Source organism: Protopterus annectens, chromosome 7.part0 (assembly GCF_019279795.1).
Source record: "Protopterus annectens isolate FY-2018-M chromosome 7.part0, PAN1.0, whole genome shotgun sequence".
NCBI classification, from domain to species: Eukaryota; Metazoa; Chordata; order Ceratodontiformes; family Protopteridae; genus Protopterus; species Protopterus annectens.
The window spans coordinates 705,665,628-705,692,499 of NC_056739.1; positions in this window are offsets into that span (position 1 = coordinate 705,665,628).

A 26,872-nucleotide genomic window follows, 5' to 3' on the forward strand; every position below is an offset into this window, starting at 1 on the left:
TTAAATTCCTTGTTATTGTTGTTAATAAATATCAGAGCCAATAAGATACATCATCAATTCACTCTCTAGAACATATAATATTTTTTAAAGTTTAAATGATAAGCCTTATTCTCTTATGCTTAACAACTTTCCTGTTAATAAAAGTAAATTCAAACAAAAATGCATTTTGTCTTGGCATATGAAACCCATTATAGATGTTCCCTGTTAAATTTAGGTTTTGATTAACATTCTGAATTTAAATCTTCAATGTAAGATTTATTTATCCATCATTAACACTTGTTTATTTCTAATTTCCTTTTATTCAATTCTACTTCCTCTTTCATCCCATCAATCCCTCTTCCCCAATGATGCTATATGAAAGAAACTGTTACTAACACATTTGTTTTGCAACATTTTTACATTCTAATATACTATTTCACTTTGAACATAAAAATATGAGCTATAAATTTAAATTAATTCTGTAACCAACAGCTTGTAGTTAGCATTTCTTACTAAACATTAAAAATTCAGGATTAATTGGAACATCAGTGCATAGATATACAGAGCTCTAAAGTACTTACAATAACATATTTATGAAACTCTATGCAAAATGCATCAGTTACTGTGCTTACTTGAAATTAGCTTATATGACATCAGCTGGTTTGTGGAAGAAATAAGCTACATTGTTAAAAAGTAATACAATGCTCAGTAACTTTTTATGTCATACATTTGTTGGTGAGCAATGTTTATAACATACTCTCAATTTGTTTGTCCTGTATTTCACAAGAAGTATAAACTAGTCGTAAAGTACATTATCTAGTACAGTAAAGTTTAATAATTACTAATATAAAGTTTCTATTAAATGTATGACATTTGATGTTACCAAATACACATTGATGCCTTGTATCCCAACATATTTCTTCCATCCATAAATGCAACCAGCAACATTACTTATAGAGTGCTACTAAATTTCACAATTGTTATATAGTAAGTGGTTGAGTTTCTTGGCACCAGCCTTGAATGTTGTATACACATATCATGGTATGGGAGATTTACACATTGTTAATGTAAAAGTTATACTGAGATTCCATTTGAAGGTAAACTTTTAGTGTTTTAAAATTGTTTTGTAGTTTCTTGATTTTTAACTTCCATAGTCAAGTGGTACCAAGTGGAGGGCCTCAGTCTAGAAAATACTTTTTCCCCAACAATAGTGTTAAGTGGATGGTATAACAGAGAAAGACTACCATCCTGGGAGCTTCTTAGACTACAGTTGCTTTGCTAGGTATTAACTTTATGTTTAAGTGGTAGGCAGTAGCCTTGTTCTGGGGTCTTGAAGGTAAGGAACTTATGTGCAATGTTGTTCAGTTGATTACATATAACCTATATGTGTTATCAAGCAGCCTTCTGTGTTGTGTAAAATGGTCTGCTAAAAGCATGAATCCAAAATGATTATTTTCTGTCATTTGAATTCTACTGGTATTTTTAGCTGAATCCTGAAAAGGGAGACCATGTTTGAGTTTGGGTAAAAGGATATTTTTAGCTATAGCTAATATGGCAGTAGGTTCAGCTGGGTTAGGACATTAGTAGAGATAACATCTGGATGTGCAATAAATGAGAGGAAAGGGTCACAAGTCAGACCTAGGTAATTCTGTTTGAAGATACTAGGAATAGTATTCCATTTGTTGTCTGATGTTAGTAAGAGAAGAATCACAGTAATCTTCGTTGTTATAGTGAGGTCCATAGCATTAGTCTTCTTTGAATTGGAGCTTGCTGTTTGAGGACCAGCTACAGATCTAGTTGAAGTGGTTTTGCAATTCCCTTTGTATGTCAGTGTGGTTATTGCTGGATTCCATTAAGAAAATGTCATCTGCATAAAGCACTAATTTAAGATTTGGGAGTTCAGTAGGTTCATAGGTTCATAGGTAGGTACTAGGCTATTGATCCTAGGGCCTATATAAGCCTAGCCAAATGGTACCCTGACTTTTGCCACCCAAGAAAATTATTTTCCTGTGGCCCTGTCAAGCAGAGCCACAGAAGTGATCCCTGGGGTGAATTTCCTATCTCCCATCCAATCATCAAGATTTTTCTTGAAGAGTGCTAATGAGGAGCTTTGTTTGATATAGATAGGTAGTTTGTTCCAGAGTATGAGAAGTCTCTGGGACAGGATTCTATCCCTCCAGCATGTTCTGTTTATTGTGCTGACAAGGTTTAGGCCCCTAGAATGTGTAGCTAGGAGGGATTAGGATTTCTTTAAGTGGAGCATGTCCAACAGCTCTAGGTTTGACATAGCTTTGTATGTTAGGCAGAGATCACCTCTGAGTAGGTGATATGTGATGGAATAAAGCTGGGGATTTTTGAGACGGTCTGCATAGGGAATCTTTTTGAGGCTGGTAATCCTCTTTGTGAGGTATTTCTGTGGCCTTTCCAGTTGTTGTAGATATCTTGTGAGGTACATACCAAAAGGGGAGTTGTATTCTATAATGGGTGTAATGAGTGTTGAGTAGAGGGGAACAATGACCTCTTTTTTCCAGGATGAGAAACCTTTTGAAATGAGGTGTGCCATGTAGAAGGATTTCCTGACTATTGTGGCGGTGTGATTATCAAAGGAGAGACTACTGTCCACCTGTGTCCCAAGGTCTCATCACACTTTCGGTGTTTGTAGATTATCGCCTATGTGGTAGATCATGGGTACAGAGTTTTTACCAAAAGGGATGACAATGCACTTTTTGGAATTGAGCTTGAAGCCATGGCTTTGACACCAGGCATCTGTCTCAGTGAGGCCCTTTTGTAGGATGTCAACATTGTTAGTTGTTTTGATTAAGGCTCCTAGTTTGCAATCATCTGCGAACTTTGTTAGCCAAAGACCTTCTTTGCTAGCCTGTACTTCAGAGAAGTAGAGACTAAACAGGAGAGGACCCAGTACTGAACCCTGTGTGTGGATTTAGTGTCTGCTACTTTCAAAGTGTGGGTTCTGCAGTGAGCCATTTGGCAACCCATCTTGTGACATAGGGATTTATACCTAGTTTAGTGAGTTTATCTATAATTCCAGAGTGGGGGATGGCGTCGAAAGCCTTGGGAAGATCTAGATAGGCTGTGTGAACCACCTTACCCTCATCTACGGCTTTGGTGACCGCTTCAAAGAAGTCTATCAAATTTAGGAGACATGATCTGCCTTTTACAAACCCGAACTGGGTAGGGCCCAGAGTTTGGAGATTACCAATGTTATTGTTTATAAGTTCCATGATGATACATTCCATAGCCTTGCAGACCATGCTCGTCAGACTGATGGGGCTGTAGTTCCCAGGGTCTGTGGTGGCTCCCCCTTTGTGGAGTGGGATAACCACTGCTGTGCGCCACTCACTGGGCACAAAGCCTGAGATGACGCTATGATTAAACATGGTACTTAGTTGGGGTGCCAGTTAATTCTGTAGTTTGTGTAGAATGTAGCCTGGGATGTTGTCAGGTAACATGGATGCTGTGTTTTTGGCTTTGGAGAGTGCAGCCGTGATTACAGGAACTTTGCATTCTTCTGGTATAGAGATGGGCCTTTTAGGGGGTGAGAGCGGGGTAAAGTTAGCACTGAACCTATCTGTCAGGATGTTGGCAATATCAGTTGGGTCTGTATATTTAGTGCCATTGTGCTGTAGCTCAGAGCAGATCTGAGTGCTGCCATTGAGATTCTTGACAGCTATAGAATGCTTTGTGGTTGTCTTTAGAATCAGTGACAATTTTGCTTTCGTAAATAGCTTTGGAGGATTTTATGAGGGATCTCAGCTGCTTACTGAGGCTGACCACGGAGTTCATCCAATCATGGGATTTTACTCTTTTTTTGCAACAGTTTCTTTCTTCTGTTGTAGAGTTTCTTTATGGCAGGGGACACACCAGATAGGCTTCCTTTTTTCGGAGAATAGCATCTTGGTTCTGTTAAGGATTGCACAATCCATGCACTCGTGTAAGTGCTTATAAGTGCATTTGTATAGGATTTAGCAATCGTACCTCTCTTGTCTGTCAGCATGGGTGTCGTGAAGTTTGCCACTTCTGTCTTAAGAAGCATGAAGTTGGCTTTGGAGAAATTATTTATGGTGGTTTCCCTAATGGGGGGTGGGGGTGGGATGTGGATGTCTAGAGTGATTAGCTTGTGGTCAGATCTGACCAACAAGGAACTGACCTCTGGTGTGGAACACTGGTTGCCCATGTTGGTAATGATCAGGTCTAGGATATTTCTGCCCCTGGTGGGGGTGTGGATAAGTTGATCCAAGGCATTGGAATTTATGAATTCCAGAAAACGTTGAGCACAAGAGTTGGTACATGAGTAGTTTTCCCAGTTAATGGTGGGGTAGTTGAAATCACCCATTATTAGGGAGTTAGGTTGTACCCTAATATTTTCCAGTGTATCAAGAAATGAGGAGTGGGAATCCTGGGGCATGGTGGGGGACCTTTAGCAAGCTACAATTTGTATTGCGGTCTTGCCCAGAGTTAGTTGCACTTAGATAATCTAGGATTCTTTATGCTGAACAACTAGCCTGGAGGTGTGGATATCCATAATGAATATGGACATGCCTCCGGCTTTAGTGTTTCGGTCCAGGTTAGGTGGCCGAAATGTGTGGTATGAATTATAGCCTGGTAATGCAGGGGTGCTCTCTGGAGCCTTGAACCAGGTCTCTGTCACTGCACAGATGTCGATGTTCTCCATTTTAAGGAGTGCCTTGAGTGAGTGCATTTTGAGGTTTAGACTTCTAGCATTAAGGAGCATTACCCTCAGATTTTGCTTGCTTGTACTTGTTATGGTGGTGAATTAGTCATTTGAACCTTGCCTAAAAAAGGCACTATAGGGGTGGCAAGAGCCTTAGCCAGTATCCGGAATCCCAAGGGCGACAGGTGCAGGCCATCTCTGGCAAAGCATTGTGGTTTGTCGATCATGTCATCCCAGGCAGACAGATACTGGATTCCCTTAGAATGACAACAGACGCTTAGCCAATTTTTGAAGTCAATCATTTTGTCCTTGTACTGTGGTATCATTCTGGGTGATGGAAGGATGCTGCGCAGGGCTAGGGTCATACCTGCCTGGGCTACAAGATCAGACAGCTTCTCCATGTCTCTTTTCATGTAGTCCAGGGAGGTACATCTCAGGTCATTCACACCAACATGGACAATGACAGAGTCATATTTGTACTTGTTGTGGAGTGAACTGAGTGCGTACATTATGTGGCGGATCCTGGCTCCTGACAGCCAGCTGACAGTAACTTTCTCCTTATTTAGCCTGGTGAGTGGAACATCAGTGTGCCTGACTATAGAGTCACCTATGACTAGAGTGTAAATTGCTTTGACTAAAGGGGTTATATATTTAGCAGTGTGCTTGAGATGTCCGTGTTTTTATGTTGGTAAAATGGAGATATCCATTTGTAAGAGAATATTTGAACATTAACAGTGAAATAGAATTTAGTTTTCAGTTCTGCAAAACTGCTTGACCCTTCATCATAAGGAGCACAAATACTAAATATATTAATGTCTTTCTCAACCATGGCATGAAAAAACATGGCAAACCTGGTTTTCTCAGATTCATCAAAGACGTCACTCTCAGTGAGATTTAACACCAGTTTCTGGATTAAGAAATTCCAAGTTTATGTTAGGTTTGTATATAGTTTCAGAGCAGTTAGTGGTCAAATAATTATTATTTTAAGCAAAAACTGAAGAGAATCTTCCAAAAAATTAAAAAAATTATTTGTCAATTTGCCCTTAGCCATAACAAAGATACATAGTTATGTCAATTTGCAAGCTAGGGGCTTGCTGTCCTTTAAATCAGATAATGAAGTGGACTGTGAAAAAATAATGATGTTTATGTAGCTGTTGTTAAATGCAAGATACACAGGACAATTAAAGGATGTTAAAGCTGGAATATACAAAACAAAAATGGCATAAGGCATAGTAATTTGTACTTGACTATAAAGATGACTACTTATGCAATAGCAAACATTTACACCCAGTTTTCTCTTTGATTAAAATGTTCTGTCTTGTTTGATATTCTGATATATATACCTGAAAAGGTCGAAGACCCATATAATCGACTTACATAAGATCAAGACCAAATCAGCGAAACCCCAGATAACTGAAAGCTTACAGCCATGAAACCCATCAAACAATACAAGTGAGCAGAAGTCCGATCTTCACTTAAAGACACAGTTCTACAATTAAAGACTGCCTACAGCAAATAACCATCAGCGGTTTTGCAGGGGTGCAAGCCCCCCTGCACTCCCAGCCCCCCCCACTCTCCCTAAATTATATATACCAACTCCGAGATCGCACTACAGTAAGATAAGAGTAAATTTCCTGAGCCTCACTGTACCACGATCTCTTATTCAAAACGCTGATAGTTCCACACAATATCTAAGGGAAATTGGTACAGTGAGTATTGGGGAATTTACCCTTTTCCTCACTGCAGTGCGATCCCACAGTTTGTATATATAATTTTATTCATGGGACACTTGACAACTTATTAGAGCAACTAGGATGTGCTGTAGTTTCGACCTTTTTGAAACTAAATATGATAAGATATATAACATGTTTAAGGACAGAGGTTATCCCACACAATTTCTAGGGAAATTGATGTGAAAGTATTACGAGGATGTGGGACCAGGTATCTCCCCCTTCTAGACTCTAATTCCCTCACAGGTATGAATTCCTCAAAGACTAAAAGTAATCCTGTTAAAAACTAAATTTTTGAAGACTTTAGTTGTAAAATACAACAAGAAAACTGTACAGGAAACTATAAAAATAATTGGAGTATATTTACATTAAGGAAGAAATTTACAAGATGGTATGCAAGGCACCTGCCTGATTTTGTTTTCAAAACAGGTATGAACCTTAAAAAACATTTAGAAAAACATAATTCAGTACACCACAACAATGGGCAGGTACACGGACATGTGGTTCCTGCAGCTAGTGTAATTTTATTATGGAAAAAAAATATTAGTCTTGACTGTTATACTACTGTAAGGGTACCCTTTGTTAAAGGAAATTGCTTTGACTAAAGGGGTTATATATTTAGCAGTGGCTTGAGTTGTCCGTGTTTTTATGTTGGTAAAATGGAGATATCCATTTGTAAAATAATATGTGAACACAACTATGACATTATAAAAAAAGAATATTAACAGCTCCCTTTACAAACACTCTCAAGATTGTCTTAATTTCAAAAAGCTTTTTTTGGCCTTTTAGAAGTGGTTCCACTGAATGATCAGAGGGTGAGCTGGAAAATTTGATTGAATATAAAGAACTTAAGTGGCAACTCAGACTTAATGCCACTACTTTCCCCAGATTGATAGGACATATATCTATTACATCAGTTGAAGAGTTGAGATCTGCTAAGTTATGTCAATATTCTACAAGTCATTAAAAGTGTTTTCACAGAAGTTTGGTTCTTTATTTAAGATACACAATTTGGTTTTCTAATAATTTTAGATTTAAAATTTTGATGAATTCAGTATATTATAAGCATGCTAATTAGTATTATTTATGGTGTTAATTTTTCTGTTGTTGGTATTTTATTATTATTATGGAATTTTTTATTGCTACAATGAATCAATTAATTGGTTTATGTTTATTGGTTTTCAAAGTTACATGACCACTATTTTTATAAGGAGTTCCATAAAACTGCTTTGTTGGCCCTGGTGAAGTTCTACTAGTGAAAGGCTCAAAGCATTTATCCTTTTTATGTGTGTTTGTTTGTGTTTTATTTAACTTTATTTGCATGGATTCTCATGTATCTCACCTTTTTATGGTTGCCTCCTGGTTCAGACACTACATGAACTTTATTCTTTGGTTCTAATCTACATCTACATTAGCCTTGACTGCAGAGAAGTATATTCCAAACAGGAGAGTTTACAACACTGAGCCTTGTGGTATGCTACTAGTAAATGGCCTCTTGCTGGATCTGGATTCCCCCACTCTAACAAAGTGTGTTCTGTTCTTGAGCCAACTGTCTATCCATCTGGTGATATATGGATTTATGCCCAATTTATTTTGTGAGTTTATCTATAATATCCAAGTGGGGAATTTTGTCAAATACCTTGAGTATGCTTTTGAAAACTTGATTAGTCCCCTGATTTGCCTTTTTAAACTGAGAGAGTTTTTGCCTGCTGTGCATATCCTCTCCTTCATCTGGATAGGATCTTCTTGCTTTTGTTAAACAACTTATTTATACCAGGGGTCCACCACGGTGGCGTGTTTTTGCAGTTTGACCTAGGTTTATTTTGGTCTGGTACTGCCATTTCATTGCACCTGTTTATATAGTTGCACAGTGCTTTTGTGGACAACTCTGCATTGGCCTTTGTATTTAATGGGTTAGGGTGCTTAGAAATTATCTATGCCATCACTTAATACGAGGTGGTTAGCTTTAGAAAAGTTCTTAAATGTTCTGGAGTTAGGTAGGGTTTCTGTGCTGTGATCCAATCTAACCAGTGAGAATATTAGACTTGGGGGTTGCAACACTCCTCCTTATTTATGAGCACAAGTTCCAGAATATTTGTACCCCTAGAGGGAGTACAGACTTGCTGTACAGGACATTTACATTGACAAAGTCTAGAAATCTTTGAGCCTGATTATTAGTGGTCATGTAAGCTTTCCAGTTAATGGAGTGGTAGTTGAAATCACCCATGCATATGGCATTGGGCTGAATGGTAAAAGATTCTAGCACATTCAGGTATAAGATATGTTTTTTTTCTAGGTCATAGTGGGGGACCTGTATCTAACAAGGATATGGTAAGGGATTTTACCTATGGTTAATTGGACACGGAGTTGCTCAAGCATGTCATATTATTTGACCAGCTTTGAGGTGTGCTTATCTTTTATGTAGATTGATTCATAGGTTCACAGGTTCATAGATTAGTACTAGGCTAACTGCCCTTGTGGGCCATTTTCAGCCTAGCCAATTACTTACCCTGTGTGAGAATCAAACCTTGCACCTTATGCTTGTAAGGTAAACACCTTAACCATTATGCCAACCTCCATCCTTTGTCCATTCATGTGCAGTGGGTGGTCTGAATGTATAGAATGTATTACAGCATTGCACTGCTTGGGTACTTTCTGCAACTTTGAACCGTGTTTCATTAACTGCACAGAGATCAGCATTCTCTTGGGTGAGGAGTGATTACAGGAAGTGTTTTTTTGTTAAGACTCTTAGCACTGAACAATAAGCAGTAATACCTTTAGCTTATCAGGGGTAGATTTTGCTATGTTGGAAGGTTTATCTGTTTGTCCTAGAAAACAGCAATACAGGGGCAGATAATGATTTGGACAATATTCAAAACAGGTACAGACTATCCCTGGCAAAGAGATGTGGCTTGTCAATCATGATTTCCCAGGCTGACAAATATTGGATCTCTCCTTGAGTGACACCAGCAGCTAAGCCAATTATTAAAGTCACTCATTTACTGTTGCTATTGTGGCATTATCCTTAGAGATGGTAGAATGCTGCTCATGTTAGTTTCATACCAGCCTGAGACTTATATTCTGAGAGTTCAATCATGTCTCTCTTTAGTCCAGGGAGGTACATCTCAGGTCATTTACACCCACATGGACTATGACTGAATCATACTGATACTTGTAGTTTAGTGACCTGAGTGCTTGCATAATCTGGGGAATCCTGGCCCCTGACAGACAGCAAACTGTGACCTTCTCCTTATTCAGTCTGGTGAAAGGGACATCAGTGTGTCTCACAATGGAATCTCCTATCGCAAAAATATTGGGGTGTGTGGTGTTATCCTTATGGACTCAGTAGTTGAGAAACTATCTGGAGTAATTTTATGTACTGTTGTGGGTGTTGTCTTGTTTTTGTGCACACGGAGTTGCTGAGAACAGTGTCTAGGTAAGTAACATGTGGGTACCTCCTCATGTGTGGGTCTAGGTGTCTGGTCCTTAGTTACTGTGGTAAGTGTTGTGTGTGTGTCACTGACAACCTGTTTGATGTTTTTTTGTGTCTGTGAGAGTCTTGCCTCCAGTAACATTGTGCAACTACATCTCTCACATATTGTATTTATCTGTTGCAGAATTACGTGGTTAAAACTTGATGCCTGTGTCTACCAAGCTAGGTGCAGAGATAGAGGAAAAGTGCCCATCCATGGTTGTAAGACCTTAATATGTCCTTTACAAGCCACACAATCCAGGAGGGATCTAAACCTTGTCATCACAATGAACAAAACATGCTGGAGGGATAGGTTCCTGACCCAGAGACTCCCCATATTCTGGAACAGACTGCCAATACATGTCAAGCAGAGTGCCTCCTTGGCCCTCTTCAAAAGGAACCTTGACGATTGGATGGGAGATAGGAAATTCACCCCGGGGATCATGTCACTCACCCTGCTAGACAGGGGACCAGGGAAGTAAATATTGTGGGAAGAAATATCCAGGGAATTGTTATGGCTATAAGGAGAACACAAGTTCAGTCCCAGCAAGACAGCAAAAAATAAAAACTCAAAAATAAAAATAAAAATAAAGTTTAATAGCCAGGGAATTGTTATGGCTAGGCTTGTATAGGCTCTAGGGCCGATAGTCTAGTGCCAACCTATGAACCTATGAACCTATGAACCTATAATAGAATAGGGTGCTTGCAACTAGAGGAGGTTTGACTGCTTTAAGTGGTATCATTTACAACTACTTGATGCAGAGACACTGCTCAGCATGCAAACTAATTGTTCCTTGAACAATTATAGAGCTATATAAATTTCAGAAAGGGTACTTATAGGTTTTGATACTGAAATAGTGTAATCTACAGCTAGATAAATGCAGTGATGCTATTCAGCACACAAACTAGTTGCTCTTTGAACAATATTGGACTTTGGAAAATTTTAAAGCTAATTCTTATAGGGAAAGAACAACTTTTAGGTGCTTGTGACTGTACAAGGCACATCTAACCACCACTACATGAACAGCAGTGTTATGCATATATGAGTATTATATACACGCTGAAAAAAACATTTTTTTAAACTTGGGTTGTCCTCAGGCAAATTAAATCAGCACACAATCAGCTTTTCACCAGCAATTCCCAGCTCAGATAGTAAAATCAACACAAGAGTGCAGGTTTTAACCCTCTTAATGCAAAATTAACTAGTTTGGTGCCTAAGTGTTAAGAAACCAGAAAATAAATGCCTCAGTACACTGGCAACAACAGATACAATGTATTAGAACACTATAACAGCAGAACAACAGTCCTTACCAGACACTTGCTGTGAGGGAAAGGTTAGTTTGTTTTTGGTTTCTTGTATTTTGTATCACTATATTGCCTTCTTCTATTTTGATTAACTTTCTTTATACTGTGCTTTACTTGTATTCTGCTTTTAAATGCATATTTAAGCTAGGAAAGAGACCACAGTTGTGCGTCTTGTGAGTCACAAAGAAATTAAGTTTTTCCACACTCTCCCACCCTGGTGTTGTTGTGTTTTTATACTCAACTGTCTTCCTGCTTACCTGACCCTTATGTTAATTAGACCACATATCTCCTTCCCTCTCCTCTTTCGTTGGCTATTGTGAGTTAGAAGAAAATTATCATTTTGTGAAATCACTCTCCTTCAACTATATACATGTATTAGACATCCCACTGTATTCCATAGAAAAAGAATACAAAGTTCCCACCCCTTCTAATCTATCTTTCTTTTTTAAAATTTGTGGCTCTCCACTTAGATAGCTAAAGCTTAAATTACCCCATCTTTCATATCTAACTGCTTAGTGTACACTGTAGCTCTTAAGGTATTAACCCTTTTTTCCATTTTCCCTTTAAAATCTGCAACATGTCCTCCAAGACCACCAATTACTGGTGAGCTCACATTTTGGCTCTCAGCAGTCATTCTGGAATTAGTGCTTTTGTTTTGCTCTTGGTGAGAGAAGGAGCATAGTAACATTATTTCCTGGGGACTGCTAATCATCAGAAAGTCTAATAACTGCTTCATAGGTACCAGTTTGGAATCTCTGCTTATATTTTGCTGCTGATGAGAGAAGGAGCAGAGTCCATAGATTCCTGACTCTTTCGAGTTGAGAAGTGCATATCTCTGCTTGACCTTCCTGATTGGTCTGTTTGCTATTCAAGGCATATACCAGGAAAAAGCTACAACAAGCCTATAGACCCTTACATCATCTGGGACTAGAATGCGGAACACCAAACAAGATGTGGCCTACTTCTCATGTTGGGATTGATGCTACTGTTTGGCTTCTGGTGAGAGAAGAAGCAAAGGAGCATTGTATCCCAAAAAAGGGAAGCGGTGGTGAGACCAACACTAGTAGTAGTAGTCAGACAATATCCATTTAGATGACTTCCTATTTTCATTATTTTGACAAGCTAATTCTTTCTTTTCAGTAAATACTGCTTGATTTGCTTCTAATTTCACAATATCTGCCTAAATACTTTATCCATAAATCATCAGGCTGTACTTATTAGTTTCTCTTCAAGTGTTTGGCAGTGGTCTGTATAGCCACAGACAGCCCGAGTTGATATTTTTTCTGTAAACATCACCACTGAAATTTTACCAATACCACATTGCACACGGGACAACTAGTTTTCAGTAACAAGCACTGCCCCCAGAGCTGCCGACTGGATACTCCTGACATTACTTTTTATGCTTGCTGTAACTGTCTAATCAATAAAAAAATGGTATGTTGCCATGGATATGAACTTTCCCACTATCCTCATTACCAGCTTGGTGGATGATATGAGCATCCTGAGGAGATATAGAAATTACCTCATGTTTACTGACAACCAGTTAATTCTCAAACAAACTGATATGGTATGTTTGAGATGTATTTACACAATGTCACTGGAGACAAAGCTGTCATTTAAAAGTACTCCTAATGTCAATAACATTGTCAGTAGTACACACACTGTTGTAGTCAAGGTGGTTGTGAACAGTGGCAGGTCCAGTGTTTTTTAAATTAGTCTTTGGTAGCTAATTTAAATTGTTTGGGGTAAGGTTCCTTATTTCTAGTGGGAGTTTGTTCCATGCAATAGAGGGATGATAGCTATATAGATTACAGCCTGCCTTGGAATTGGGTTTATGAACCTTTAACAGATCTTAGGTTGCACTTTGGAGATGCCTGGTAGGGCAATAGTTAGAGATGAGAGGTGATAGAGCAGGGCAGAAGACTGGCTGATATAGAATGGAGTGAATGATTTGCAGCTGAGATTGAAGAAGCAGGTGAGGTAGTTTTAGCTAGTTTAGGTATTTTAGGTAGAGACAGTGGTAAGATTTATATGTTTGTTGAGCAGCAAATCTTGCTATCTTGTGATAGGTTGATTCAAGTTTGGTAAGTAGGGATGTATTTAGATTAGTGAGAATTTGGGAACAGTAAGTTAAACATGGTAGAAGGTATGCATGAGTAAGAGTGATTCTAGCTTCTTTTGTGAGGAATTTGTTATTCCTGTACAGGAGTCCTAACTTCTGATGTTTTTTTTTGATACAGTTGCAAATGTGTAAATCAAATTTTAGTTGATCATCAATGGTAATGCCAAGTAGCTTTGTGCTTGATTCAACATTTATGGGAGTATTGTTTAGGGACATTATGGAAAAGGATGTTTTGATGTGGTTACTAGTTTTAGGGAGAAACAGTAGCAATTTTGTTTTTGTCGGGTTAAGAATGAGCTGGTTAGTTGTGAGCCCTGCGTCTACTGAGTTAAAGGAAGCCTGGGTAGTTGAAAGGAGTTCAGAAGGTGAATTCACAATAGTGATGACTGTAGTCATCTGCGTATTAGATTATACTTGACTGAGGACAAGAGGAGTAAAGTGTGTTGGTGAAAATATTAAAGAGTAGTGGTATAAGAATGGATCCTTGAGGGACACCTTTTCTAACAGGAAGGGGGTAGATTGTACACTGTCTCATCTCACTGACTGCAGTCTGTCAGAGAGATAGCTAGAGAACTATGCAACTGTATCTGGGGAGAAGTTAAGGTTAATGAGTTTGTTAAGTAGCAGAGAGTGAGAGACAGTGTCAAAAGCTTTTGAGAGGTCAAGAAATAGGCAAGATATGAGTTTATGATTCTCTTTGGCTTGGGTAATGGTATTTAGAAAGAATAGTAGAGCTGTGGTGGTACTATGCTTAGGACAAAAGCCATGCTGTGTGGGAGTGAGCAAGTTTTCCTGCAAGAGGTAGTGCATAACTTGTTTGTGTACACATTTTTCTAGGACTTTAGAGAGAAGGGAGAGGATAGCAATTGGTCTGAAGGTAGCAATTTCTATGGAGTTACCTCTTTTATGAATAGGAAGAGTGTAAAATTGTTTAAAGATAGATGGAACTGTTGATTTAGAGACTGAGCAATTTATTACGCTAGATACAGGGATAAAAGGGAGTGTGCAACAGTATGGAGAAAATATGAAGGGATGTTGGCTGCAGATACAGAGCATGGTTTGAGATGAGAGCATAGAGTTTTGATATAGTAAGTGGAGACAGGGTTGAGTGAGAAGGGGTTTAATGAGTTGATTGTTGAGGGGGTTTCAGGGGGGTTGGGAGTGTTATTGTCAGAGTGGCTGGGGATAAATAGTTTGGAAATTGTTTCTATAAAGTACGTATTGAAGATATTGGCAGTCTCTTCTGGTGACTTGTCAGGACAGGGAGTGCCAGGGTGCATTATGTGCTTTAATGCATTCCAGATTTTTTGGGGATTAGACTTAAATGGTGTTGGGGGATTATAATAGAAATCTTTTTTGTCTTTGTTGATGAGTTTTTTTTGTTTGGTTTCTTAGTTCTTTGTACTTTTGTAAGTTAGTTAGGCATTTGGCTTGTTTACCATATTTTCCAAGCTCTATACCTAGTTTTTATGAGGGTAGGGGTGGTTTCAGATAGCCAGGGAGAAATATTTGTTTTACATGAACTTTTCTGGGTGGAGCTAGAAAATATAAAATGCTAAGGAAAGTTGAGTTGAAGGTTTCTACTGTTTCGTCTAGTGGAAGCTGTGTTAAGCAGTTCCAGTCCACTTTAGAGAGGAGGGTACAAAAAGTATCTGGGCTAAAGTTGGAGAGTTTGTGGCAGGTGATAATTTGGTGTGGTTTAGGGAGATGGGTGGTATATCTGAGTACCTTTATAGGTGAGTGATCACTCAAGGAGTCTGGTAGTGTTTCTGGATTATGCTATTTGCAGGGATTAGAGACTAGTATCCAGTCTATCAGGGAGCTAGGAGGATGTGAGTTATTAGTGTGGGTTGGTTGGGAGATTAGTTGTATAAATCCATAGAGATTAATATGATGTGGTGGCTTTGAATTGTTGAGGTTCAGCCAATTAATGTTAACATCCCCTAGAAGGATGGTTTAATTACGGATGGTTTGGGAGAGATATGAGAGTATATTTTCCAGCAGGAGAATGTTGTCACCTGGTGGAATGTATATGGCTGCTACAGTAATGGTAGTATAGTCACTGAGTTTAAGATTTGTTAACAATATTTCTGTGGGTGCAAAAGAGAGAACTGCTTGCTTAGGATAGGAGAGGGTGAGGTTATTTGAATAGACTATAACAATACCACCACCTGTTTACTTTAGGCGGTCTTGGCGATGTATTTTGTACCCAGGGGGAGAATGTCTATATCTTGATGTTGGGGTTTAAGCCAGGTTTTGGTGACAGAGATAACATCTGGGGTATGACAAGATATCCATGCATGAAAGTGGTTTAGTTTGTTAAGGATACTTCAAGTATTGATTGTTTATTTAATAAGGATGATTGGCTAGAGTTGGGAGAGGTATTTAGTGAAGTGGAGGAGTTTGTAGTCAGACCAGGATTAGGGTTTATGTCACCTGCTAGGAGTAAGGTATCTGGGAAATAGTAAGGTTTTACTTTCAGATGGTAGTTGTTGAGGAATTTAATCTTATTCTTTGGTGTAATTTTTGAAGTGATGTCTTCTTCATCTTTCGGCTGCTCCCATTAGGGGTTGCCACAGCAGATCAACTGTTTCCATTTCTTCCTGTCCTCTGCATCTTTTGTCTGTCACACCGACCACCTGCATATCCTCTCTCACCACATCCATAAACCTTATCTTAGGCCTTCCTCTTTTCCTGTTACCTGGCAGCTTCATCCTTAGCATCTTTTTCCCAATATACTCTGCATCCCTCCTCTGCCCATGTCCAAACCATTGTAATCATGCCTCTCTGGCTTTGTCTCCAAATCTTCCAACCTGGACTGACCCTCCAATATACTTATTCCTAATCCTGTCCATCCTCATCACACCCAGTGCAAATCTTAACATCTTCATCTCTGTCACATCAAGCTCTGACTCCTGCCTTTTTGTCAATGCCACTGTCTCCAACCCATATAACATAGCTGGTCTCACTACCCTCTTGTAGTCCTTCTCTTTCACTCTTACTGGTACTCATCTGTCACAAATCACTCCTGACACTCTTCTCCACCCACTCCACCCTGCCTGTACTCTCTTCTTCACCTCTCTTCCACACTCGCCATTACTCTGAACTGTTGATCCCAAGTATTTAAACTCATCCACCTTCGCCACCTCTACTCCCTGTATCCTCACCATTCCTCTATCCTCCCTCCCATTCACACACATATATTCTGTCTTAGTCCTGATGACCTTCATTCCTCTTCTCTCTAGAGCATATCTCCACCTCTCCAGGGTCTCCTCCACCTGTTCCTACTCTCACTACAAATCACAATGTCATCTGCAAACATCATAGTCCACGGGGACTCCTGTTTGATCTCGTCTGTCAACCTGTCCATCACCATTGCAAATAAGAAAGGGCTCAGAGATGATCCTTGATGTAATCCCACCTCCACCTTAAACGCATCCGTCACTCCCACCGCAGATCTCACCGCTGTCACACTACCCTTGTACATATCCTGTACCACTCTTACATACTTCTCTGACACTCCTGACTTCCTCAAACAATACCACAACTCCTGTCTAGGCACCCTGTCATATGCTTTCTCTAAGTCTACAATGACACAATACAACTCCTTCTGACCTTTTCTGTACTTCTCCATCAACACTCTCAGAGCAAACATCGCATCTGTAGTGCTCTTTCCTGGCATGAAACCATACTACTGATCATTAATCATCACCTCCCTTCTTAACCTAGCTTCCACTACTCTTTCCCATAACTTCATGCTGTGACTGATCAATTTAATCCCTCTGTAGTTACTACAGCTCTGCACATCACCCTTATTCTTAAACATTGGTACCAAAACACTTTTTCTCCATTCCTCAGGCATCCTCTCACTTTCCAAGATTTCATTAAACAATCTAGTTAAAAACTCCACTGCCATTTCACCTAAACACCTCCATGCTTCCACATGTATGTCATCTGGACCAACAGCCTTTCCATTCTTCATCCTCTTCATAGCTATCTGTACTTCCTCCTTAGTAATCCACTGCACTTCATGATTCACTATCCGCACATCATCCAACCATCTCTCCCTCTCATTCTCTTCAATCTTCAGCCACTCAAAGTACTCTTTCCATCTGCTCAACACACTCTCCTGACTTGTGAGCACATTTCCCTCATTATCGTTTATCACCCTAACCTGCTGCACATCTTTCCCAGCTCGGTCCCTCTGTCTAGCCAATTGATACAGGTCCTTTTCTCCCTCCTTAGTGTCCAGCCTTTCATACAACTCTTCATATGCCAAAACCAAAATGGAGGCTCTACTGATAAAAAATTTCACCAAGAATAACAAAAATCAGTCCGTGGGAGACCGCAACCACTGAATTTATTATTAACATCAGTAAAGTACAGTATAACGTTTTCGTCAGCATAAATCATTGACTTCATCAGATACATAGTGGATTGCCATGGCCTAGCTTATATACTATGTTACAATCAATTAAAACTTTAATTTAATTAAAATGTAAAGAAATACAAACACATTCACTATTTAAATACTATACAATCAATATATACCTTAAAATGTTTATGAATGATATATTTAAAATTTAAAAAACTCATTTTTAAACAACCACCTAAAACATCAATAATGTTTTAAAATATTTATAACAAAAAATATATAAGGGTTGCTTAGAAACACCTTAATATTTGTAAAAAATAATTTCACAGCTTACCAGCTTTCAGTTTTAGCAATGGGACAATAGATATAGTATCATTTAAGCCAGCGGTTTTATTGGCTTCTAAACAAATTTGCCAATAGGTTTCCCTATGCTCTAATCTAATCTCCCAAGGACCCCCTCTATTGTCTCGGACCATGGTTTCTAATATGAAAAATTCAAACCTAGCCTGTTGGCATTTCAATGTATGCCGAAACAGGGCATTATTAGGATTTTGCTTCTGTACTTCATAATTATGTTCGTATATCCTCCTCTTCAGGTGTCTTTTGGTTTTACCAACGTAAAACCCTTGGCATTTTTGACAGGTGGCTATATATATCAGCCCTTGACTATTGCAGTTGGAATAAGTTGTTGCCCTTATCCATCTATTTCTAGCTGCAATATATATTTTGTCAGTATGTGATATATATTTACATTGTGAACATGTTCCACACCTGTATGTACCTTTACGTTGGTTGGAAAATCTGTTAATACTGGGTTCATATTCCAGTAAATTCTTAATGTTACTCCCCTTTTGGAACACTGTTCTTTCTGTTTTTCCTTTTAAATTATTAAGATCAGTAATGTCCCAAAAAGTTTCCCATTTCTGTTCTATTATTTTCCTAATATTACCGGAATTGGCACTGTACTCAGTAATAAAGGCTTTATTAAACCCATGAATAGGATCATGCTGCCCACCATCCCTCTTAGATTTTTCCACCTTGCCTGTACCCAAAATTGGTTGGTATTTGGTTTTCCTACCATCCTGGACTTCCTTGAGGATATCCTCTCTCCTGAAACATCCCAGTAAGCTTTAAACATTCTTGTTGATAATCCAAGTCATCCAAAGTAATGCGGGATGCCCTATCAAATTGGCCCTTAACTATGCCCTTCTTCTGATGTCTTGGATGAGAACTATTGTAATGAATGTAACTGTTAGAGAAGGTGGGCTTTCTGTAAATGGAAGATTTAAAGCCAGTATCCTGCACACTCAAGGATACATCCAAATAGTCATCCCGATGAATATTGACCTGATAGGTGAAGGTCAAAAAGTCAGTAGTGGAGTTTAGATATTTCATAAATTTCTCTATAGTACTTGTCATACCTGTCCAACAAATACAGATATCGTCCAAAAACCTGGAATAAAATATCCAATTTTTGTTATATTCACTGTTTAAGATGTACTTCTTCTCCCATACTGACAAAATGATGTCGGCATAAGTGGGGGCGCAATTTGCACCCATAGCCACCCCAGATATCTGTTTGAAATATTCCCCAAAGAAATAAATAAAGTTGTTGTGCAATACTAGATCTGCCAATTCCATAACTAGGAAGATGTCATTGTCACAAGCCTGTGGTTTGCCCCTCATAGCTTCTTCAAACCAAAGTAATCCCTGCTCGTGCAGTATGACAGAAAAAAGGTCAACAACATCTATGGTGAGAAATTGTAGGTTAGGGACATTAAACTCAGGAACAATTTTACATAAAAATTCCCAAGAATCCTTGAGTAAATATTGCTCTCTGCCCCATATTTGTTTAAGCTTCCAATCCAGAAACTTAGATAAGGGAGATATCTTGGATCCCTGAGCAGAGACAATAGGCCTTAAGGGCGGATTTTCAACATCTTTGTGAATTTTTGGTACCCCGAATATTGCAGGTACCCTAGGATTCTCGTTTTCAAGATATGTATATGTGCTGAAATCTATAACCCCTTGATCAATTAAGTCCTTGATGGAAAAATCTATTTTTTTGTATGAAATATTGATCTCGTTGATTGAAACAGATCTATAGCGTGCATCATCATGTAAAATAGCATACATTTTGCCTTCATACATTATTTTATCCATAAGGACTATGCCACCCCCCTTATCTGGTTCCATAACCCTAATATTGGGGTTGTGGCCTAGTTCCAGGAGTAAATTATGTTCAGCTCTTCCTAGATTAGGCAAAAATCTGTTATGTTTGTTTACATTTCTGATTTGTTTTTCAATTCTGTTTTCAAGATTTTTCAATTGGGGGTGTATGGGTGGATTGACGGTACTAGACCTAGTAGGGGTGGGGGTATCCCCATGTTGTATGTCAGTTCCAAAAAGGTTTTCCAAATTAAGTTTTCTAATAAACATTTTAAGATCCATAATGACCTTAGTAGTATTGATGTTACGTTGTGGGACATATTTAAAGCCCTTAGTAAATAGATCAAAAAATATGTCCGTGACCAAAAGGCCAGTGTAGTTATATATATGGAAACCTGCTCGACTAAGGACCCAAAAATTTTCCACTTCATGGTCTATGACTATAGAGGGTACAGTATTTACCATTTCTGGTTCCTGTTCTTGTTCCTGTTCCCGTTGAACCCCCCTCCCCACCTGTAGGGATAATTTCCTTGAAAGAAATGATTGGAATCTTGGTTGTTACATTGATTCCGAATCCTCTCTGACTGCCTTGGAAGGGGTTCCTGTCCCTCATGGTGGTCACTGAACCCTTCACCCCCCTCCCCCAAATTGTCGACATCAAATACTAAGTCCTCTCCATTAGGAGTATGAATATCATGTCCGCCCCTGTGATAACCGGAACGTATAGGAGGGGGTGCTGGATATTGCAAATCTTCCTGATACTCCTTTATATCTCTGTTTAACGTTTTATGTTTTCTATTAAGAATTTCTTCACATTTTTTATCTACCTGTACTCTAATATCATAATAATTTTTCTTTTCTTGTTCTACAGTGAACAGCAAGTCATTAGTCACAATATCATTGTATTATTCTATATCACTATGTAATTTACAAATATCTTTTTCATTTTTGTTAATAATGGTTTGTACTATTTCTAAACCACAATTGTCAAAAGCTCTGACAAGTTCTTTGTAAAAATCGCTGCCAATCATGACATTGTTTGGATATTTGAATATCCTTAGTCCCTTGGGAACTATTAATTTTTTGAGACATTCATGCAGGTACAAATTGTCCAATTGTAAACTATTGTACCTGTAAAGAGCCGTTTGCAATGCCTGTAAAGAGTCCAAGTAAGTAGCATTGTTGGCAGCCGTTGTGGAACCTCTTCTGGTACTATAAAAGTTCGGTTTAGACTGGACCCACTCTTGAAATGTTGACTGTGGCATAGCATTGTTGGTGTTTCCCTTAGGTGAAGAATTATCCTGGGTAACGCTGTTAGAACACAAAGGCTGTCTGGATTGCCTTACCCTCATCCACAGCTCTGGAGACTGATTCGAAGAAGTCAATCAGATTCAGGAGACAAGATTGGCCCTTCACAAACCCAAACTGGGTTGGGTCCAGTGTTTGAAGGTTGCCAATGTCTTTGTTTATAAGTTCCATGATAATGCGTTCCATGTCCTTGCAAATCAGGCTTGTCAGACTGATGGGACGGTAGATCCCGGGATCCAAGGTGGATCCTCCCTTGTGGAGCAGGATAACTGTAGCTGTGTGCCACTCAGTGGGCACGAAGTCTGAGGTGAGGCTATGATTAAACATGACACTTAGGTGAGGTGCCAGTTCATTTTGTAGTTCATGTAGTACACAGCCTGGGATGTCATCTGGTTCCATGGATGCTGTATTCTTAGCTTTGGAGAGTGCGGTTTCTACCTGTGTGGCTGAGATTATCAGAATTTGGCAATCTTTTGGTATTGAGATGGGACCTTTAGGGGGTGAGAGTGGGGTGAAGTTGGCACTAAATCAATCTGCCAGGATATTGGCAATATCCTTGGGATCAGTATATTTAATGCCATTCTGTTGTAACTTAGAGCAGATCTGAGCATTGCCATTTAGATTCTTGACATAACTATAGAATGCCTTGTGGTTGTCTTTGGAATCTTTGTCAATTTTATTTTCGTAACTAGCTTTTTAAGGATTTTATGAGGGATCTCAGCTTTTTACTGAGGCTGGTGAGGGAGTTTTTTGCATCCTGGGATTTTCCTCTTTTTTGCAACAGTTTCTTCCTTCTGTTGTATAGTTTGTTTATAGCAGGGGACCACCAGATTGGCTTCCTTTTTGTGGAGAAGAGCATCTTGGTTCTATTTGTGATGGCACGATTCATGCACATGTGGATGTGCTCATACAGTGCCTTAGTGTAAGATTCTGCAGTCGAACTTCCAGATCCCGTCTGCGTGGGTGTTGTGAAGTTTGTCACTTCTGACTTCAGTAGCTTGAAGTTGGCTTTGAGAAGTTTTTTAAGGAGGTTGCCTTACTGGGGGGTTGGGGTGGGATGTGGATGTTAAGGTTGATTTGCTTATGGTCAGACCTGACAAATGAGGGGGTGACCACTGGTGTGGAGCATCTATCTCCCATGTTGGTAATGACCAGGTCTAGGATATTGGAGCCCCTGGTGGGACAATGGATTAGTTGATCCAGGGCATTGGAATTTATGAATTCCAAGAACCGTTGGGAAAAGGAGTTGGTACCTGAGTAGTTTTCCCAATTAATGGCAGGGTAGTTGAAATCACCCAGTATTAGGGTGTTTGGTTGTATCTTAATATTTTCCAGTATGTTTAGAAAGGTGTAGTGAGACTCTTGGGGCATGGTTGGGGATCTGTAGCAAGCAACAATTTGGATTGCAGTCTTACCTAGTGTTAGTTGCACCTGGAGAATTTCAGATGCATTGTGTTGGGCAACTAGCCTGGAGGTGTGAATATCTTAGGTGAATATGGACACTCCGCCACCTTTAGTGTTTCGGTCCTGGTTTTGTGGCCGAAAAGTGTGGTAAGAATTGTAGCCTGGTATTGCAGGGGTGCTCTCTGGAGCCTTGAACCAGGTCTCAGTTACTGCACAGATATTGATGTTCTCCATTTTTAGGAGTTCCTCCAGAGATTGCATTTTGAGGTTTAGACTTGTAGCATTTAGTAGCATTACCTTCAGATTTTGCCTGCTTCTTTCTGTTACGGTGGTGGTTTTATCCTGTGAACCCTGCCTAAAAAAGGCACTGTAGGGGTGGCAAGAGCTTTAGCCAGTAACCTGAATCCCAGGGGTGACAGGTGCAGACCATCTCTGGCAAAGCATCGTGGTTTGTCGATCATGTCTTCCCAGGCAGACAAATACTGGATCCCCTTTGAATGACACCAGAAGCTTAGCCAATTGTTGAAGTCAATCATTTTGTCCTTATACTGTGGTATCATTCTTGGTGAAGGCAGGATGCTACTCAGGGCTAGGGTCATACCTGCCTGGGTCACATGATCCAAAAGCTCTTCCATATCTCTTTTCATGTAGTCCAGGGAGGTACGTCTCAAGTCATTCACTCCAGCATGGACAATGACAGAGTCGTATTTGTACCTGTTGTGGAGTGACTTGAGTGCATGCATTATGTGGCAGATCCTGGCACCCAACAGGCAGCTGACTGTAATTTTCTCCTTGCTCAGTCTGGTGAGTGGGACATCAGTGTGCCTGACTATAGAGTCATCTATGACTAAAGTGTTGGGTACATTGTCTTGCCTTAGGGGCTGTTGTTGGGTGGCACACTGGTGTTGTGAGCTATGTGTCACTTTGGTTGTGACTGGTGTTTGTTTGTTTCGGCTTGGAGGTCCTTGTTGCTTGGGCAGGTTAATGTTAAGGGCCTCCGCATATGTGGGTTTAGTGTTGCTATGTGTGGGTGTTGATGTTGTGGATTTTGAAGGGCTATGAGTTGCTTGAGGTGTGATGTAGGTGTTAACCTTCTCCTCTTGATTGTCTAGCACATTCTTGGCCGGAGAGAGCTTTGTGTCCAGTTTGGCTATGTAAGTGCATCTCTCGCAGGTTGTAGTGTTGGGTGGTAGGAGGAGAGGATTGTCTGTGTACATGAGGCAGTTGCCACATTGCCCCAGTATGCCCAGATTCACCAGGTGGACAGGAGAAATCACCGGAAGCTGACCCTTGGACATGCCTATTTAGGTGCTTTTATGTAAAGTTTACGAGCTGTTTTCCCTTACCTTTGCAAGGTACTTTGCAATTATAGGCTGTTTAGTGCCTATGATTAATTTCTCCTTATTGACAAGGAGAGCTGAGTGCTTGTATCTGTTTCAGGCTTCCTAGTGCTTTCCAGCAGGTTCTAGAGCAAGTGCTAGTCACAGGGTTTCAGATTTTAGTGCTACTACTGAGAAACCAGCTAGTTTTAAGGGAAACTTTGAAGAGCAGACTATCTGGCCTCGCAGTGCTGCACGATGTGAAAAATATGCAAACACATGCGTTTTTAAGCTAGAAAGTTGAAAGGGATAGAAATCAGCCCAAAAGGCTAATAAAATTACAATTTCAGAGCTGGAAACCAGTCCTCTAGCATTAGATAGGCAGTACTTTGCTTGTGGTCCTCCAGAGGTTTGTCCCTAGCCTTAAGCAGCATCTTTCCACAGCCTTAAACCAGGTCTCTGTGACTGCACAAATGTTTGCTTCTTCCAAGATGAGGACTGCTTCAAGTGAGTGCATTTTTTGTCAAGACTCCTAGCATTTATCAGCCTAACCGTAAGGTTATTTTTAGATGGATTTTTTTATTTCGGGAATTTTGTCCTTGTGACACTGCCTAAAAAAAGGCATTATGGGGGTGGCAAGTGCCTTAGGCAGTAGCCAAAATCCCAGGGGTGACAGATGAAGACCATCTCTGGCAAAGCATCAAGGTCTGTCAATCATGTCATCTCAGGCTAATAGATACTGGATCCCCTTAGAATGACACCAGAAGCTAAGCCTATTATCGAAGTCAATCATTTTGTGTTTGTATTGAGGCATCATCCTAGGTGAAGGTAAAATGCTGCTTAAGGCTAGGGACATGCCTACCTGAGACACATAGTCCAAGAGTTCAGTCATGTCTCTCTTCATATATTCCAGAGAGGTACGTTTCAAGTTGTTCTCACCAACATGGACTATGATGGAATCATAACAGTACCTGTTGTTGAGAGACTTGAGTGCATATGTAATATGGTGTATCCTGACATCTGACAGACAGCTGACTGTGACCTTTTCCTTATTCAGTCTGGTGAGAGGGACATCTGTGTGTCTCACATAGGAATCAACAATGATTAATATGTTTGGTTTTGTGGTTTGTCTTAAGGGCTTGACAGCTGAGACACTGATACATGAGCTATTATGTGTAGTGTGTTCTGCAGAGGAAGTATTATGTGTAGCATACATGTGTTTGTGTTTGGGATGTCTCTGGTGTTTAGGTATGTTTCTGGTGAGGACCTCTACATATGTAGGTATGTGTGATGTGGGTTGGGGTGGAGTGGGAAGAGAGATGTGCATGCTGACAACCTGCTCATTGTCATATGTACTGACTAATGTACTGACTGATGAGGGCATGGATTCATGGTTCTTGATGTAGTTGCATCTATTACATGTTTAGTTTGTGTGGAATAAGAGTAGAGGGTTGTCGGTGAAAATGATGCAGTTACTACACTACCTCAGGATGCCCATGTCGACCAAGCTGGTTGGAGAAACTGTGGGACATTGTTCATCCATAGTGTTAGTAAAGTTATATGGTCAAAAAAAGAGGTCACACTTAGGGGTGGCTAGTGGGTGAGAGGTGTGTTGGTACCTCTGAGGCTAGGCTTAGTGTTCCACTGACAGTACAGCAGGGCCACAAAAAACCTCTGGAGGACCACAAGCAAAGTGCTAAGGGAAAATTTAACAGGCAAAATGTTTGCAGTAATCACCACTATGAAGCAGTGCATGATGGTGCGCTACACACAAACAAGTGCAAACGTGGGGGTTAAATAACATAAGAAATAATCCTTATAAGTCAAACTAGCTAATAAGGATGATCTCTCTGAGCTCTATTCCTACCACCCTCGATTAGGTGGGACCCAGACAGCACTCTCCTCTCACAAGGCTGAAGAAGGGCCTTCACCAACAAAGATGGCTTGAATTTGATGCTCAGAAGTTACAAAACAAATCTAGAAACAGCAATCCTGGAATATGGCTATGCTATAGTTATACTAGTACAGTACACAGTACAATATGGCAAAAAACAGTTCAGACAATTCAAACAGAGAGTAGAATGCAAATACAAATTAAAAGTACAATATAAGAGCAAACACAGGCATCTGTAGTTAGTTGGAAGCAGAGGATGCCTCGGATATTTCAGTATCTCAGTGAAGAGCTAGTTTTAGTGCTCATGTGATACAAAGTCTAGATTCAACAAGTCTGAATCTAGCCTATACTATAAAAAGCAGTAGTACTAGAAATTCAAGCTGCATAAAATCACAGTCACAACAGCAAAATCAGTTTAAATAAAGTGGCAATTCACCAACAATTCCTAGTTTAGGAAGGTGTATGCCACACTCTCCCACCACAAGACTCTAGACCACAAACCTTTGTAATGCAAAAAACTGGTTTTAGAGCCCAAGTACTTAAGCCAGAACTAAGACACTTCAGAAAACAGACACAATTGGCCTTCAACCAGCAATTTCCAGATTACAAGGGTGTAGGTTTATCCTCTACTGCCACATGAGTTTAGACCACAAATCCTTCTAATGTCAAGTAACTGGTTTGGAACCCAAGTGCTTAAAGTAGAATAAAGATACTTAGAATTACAGGCACAATAAGCCTTAACCGGCAATTCCCAACTTAGTAGGGTGTAGGTAGGCTATACTCTTCTGCCACAAGAGTCTAGATTACAATCCTCCCAATGTAAAATAACTGTTTTGTAGCCCAATTGTTTAAACTAGAACTAAGGCACTTTCATAATAACAGACACAATGATCCTTTAACTTGCAATTCCTAGCTTGGAACATTGTAGACTATCCTCTCCTGCCACAAGAGTTTAGACCACAAACCTTCCTAATGTAAAATAACTGGTTTGGAACCAAAGTGCTTAAACCAGAACAAAGGCACTTAGAACAACAGGCACAATAAGCAATCAACCAGCAATTCCCAGCTCAGAATGGCAGAGGCTACCCTCTCCTCCCACAAG